The following is a 2,500-nucleotide window of genomic DNA, read 5'->3' as shown; positions in this document are numbered from 1 at the left end:
TTTTTACGACCGCCATGTTTATTGTTTTTGTTGGGTTTCCCCTTTAATACTCGCGTGTATTTTCCGCGCGTTGTGACGATATCTCGCTCGTGCGTGCGTGGATGATTCGGCAAAAAAAAAGCCGCGGAAAACTGTAGTAAGCCACCTTAAGGAGACTCGAAATAGTTTCTCCTTTTTTCGAACAAATAAACATATTCTGTTTTTAGATACAGTGAAAGTAATCATATCAAGACAAAATTTGCCCAGGGTATTAAGTCCCCATCATAGATTTCTCACATCACATTTTCCTCCAAAATAACGTCACCATGGCAACGATATAAGGCATTTCCTTGAGCCTTACAATCAACATATATTGTCTTTTTTGAGGAAACGGGACGGTGAAATCTTCCCATTCAGCGTTTCCAGATAATGTTAGAAATAATCTCTAAAATATTTAAAATTCAACAAAATCTGTAGGTCAGTTTTTCAGAAAAATAAGTTTATTTGAAATGTGTCGCTAATTTCTTTTTTCACCTACAGAATTTTTTTAAATTTGAAAGACAAACGTTTTAAATTAATCTAAGCTAACATGCAAAAAATGAGAAAAAAGTCACCGTCCGGAAGCAGAGAGTTACAAAATCAGGAAAAATGAGGGGATTACAAGATCGGCATTTACGCATGCGTCACCCGCTCATCCGAGTGCACGCGCGAGTGAAGCTACAAGCCAACACAAACGGATTTAAGTGACCATGAAACCGTTTGTGTACAATTTTTCGTTGTTTTCGTGAATAGGAGATGTCTATTTATATTCCATATGTATAGGAATTAGCAGAAAGGAGAGCGAAACTATTTCTGGTGACCCACTTTGAATCGTGAGCTGACGCGAGTAGCTTTTAGAATTGCGTGTGTGGCTTACGCGCGCGCGCTCAACCGAAAACCCTTTCGAGCCTCCTCAAGCAAGGACGATGGCAACGACAACGACACAAAGAAGGCATATTATTGGTTAAACAAGGAAAAATAATTGTGTTGCTCGTGCGGCACGCTCATCATTTGCATTTCTTTGCCGTACTCCACAAAACACCAACGTGAAATCACCAAATGTTGGGTTTTGACGACAACATGAACTTGCAACAACGATCAAAAATAATTCATTTTCTATTTTTATTTTAACTTCAAAATACCCTTTCGTACCCATCCAGTTACAGGACAGTTCGCCCGTTTGTACAAAGTGATCAGGGAAGAAGACGGAATAATCGAGAAATACTTGCGATAGCGCTAAGTTTTAATTTGTAGGGACGTTTTTTTTTGACGTTGCCATTGTCCTTATTTCTGTTGCAGTATGTAAATTTTTAAGGCGACAAATCAAATGTCACTCAACTCGTTGATTTTTTCCGGGTTCAATCACCTTTGTGCGCGTCAGCAGTTTCCGTCCTAACTTACCCTACTAAGACAGTTCCAAAGCCGTTAAAAGGGCTGCAAGGTGACCCAGTTTGCGAGACAAGGCCATCGTACTTCAGCGAAATGTTGGAGGAAAATATTACCGGACATTCCCGGGAATTCGACGATCTGCTGATCTGCTCAGGAAAATTAGCTGGTGGTTCCCAACACAGCAAGTTGATATATATTTTAGCTTTCAATATTGTTCTCGCCATGACTGCCATCACTGGAAATACTCTGATTCTTATCTCTCTTCACAAGCACATCTCGCTTCATCTTCCGTCCAAACTCCTTCTTCGTAATCTGGCGACAACTGATCTACTAGTGGGTGTCGTCTCCCAACCATGCCATGTCGCTTTCTGGGTGTCTTTGCTGCTCGAACTACGACAGGTGTGTCGCTACGTCTTTGCTGTAATTCGTACAACAAGCCATATTCTTTGTGGAGTGTCTTTGGCCACAACAGCCGCCATTAGTGTAGATAGGCATCTGGCTCTCTCGCTAGGACTCAGGTACAGAGGTTTTGTAACCATTAAGCGAGTTTATGTAGCGCTGATCGTGATCTGGGCTTCTGCATTTGCGTGCACCTTACCAGTTCTTTGGAATGATACTACAAACTTGATTTGGACGATAATTTTTTCTTCGGGATGTCTTTTAATAACCATTTACTACTACTCGAGGATTTTTATTCGGTTGCGAATCCTTCAAAATCAAGTTCACGCGATTCCAGCAACCAGTCCAGTTTTCGTAAGGCGATACCAAAAGACAGTCACTAGTGCAATGTTGGTGCAAGTGGCATTAATATTTTGCTATTTGCCACACATTGTCGTGGCGCCTTTAAGATATCAAGAAGTAAGAAGAGGAGAAATGTCTTCCTTCTTCTTTGCAGAAACAATAAGTGCGACTCTAGTTTATTTCAACTCATCGTTAAATCCATTTCTTTACTGTTGGAAGATCAAAGAAGTGAGAGATGCTGTTAAAAACACATTGAGACAGCTGTTTTGTTTCCCAATTCAACTGGAGTAATATTAGTCTACAAATAAAGTAGGGCACTCTAAAACTCTTTTATTCGCATTGAAATTGCACT

The 2,500-nt window shown here is 40.4% G+C and overlaps 1 protein-coding gene across 3 annotated transcripts in view; it reads left to right on the top strand.

Moving 5' to 3' along the window:
- LOC137985447 (inhibitor of growth protein 1-like) overlaps positions 1–2,500 on the top strand; it is a 37,162-nt gene that overhangs the window by 20,426 nt on the left and 14,236 nt on the right. The window lies entirely within an intron of this gene.

Source organism: Montipora foliosa, chromosome 14 (genome assembly GCF_036669935.1).
Source record: "Montipora foliosa isolate CH-2021 chromosome 14, ASM3666993v2, whole genome shotgun sequence".
Classification (NCBI taxonomy): domain Eukaryota; kingdom Metazoa; phylum Cnidaria; class Anthozoa; order Scleractinia; family Acroporidae; genus Montipora; species Montipora foliosa.
The sequence above is the reverse complement of the archived record's forward strand: the minus strand, read 5'-3'. Positions and strand labels throughout refer to the sequence as shown.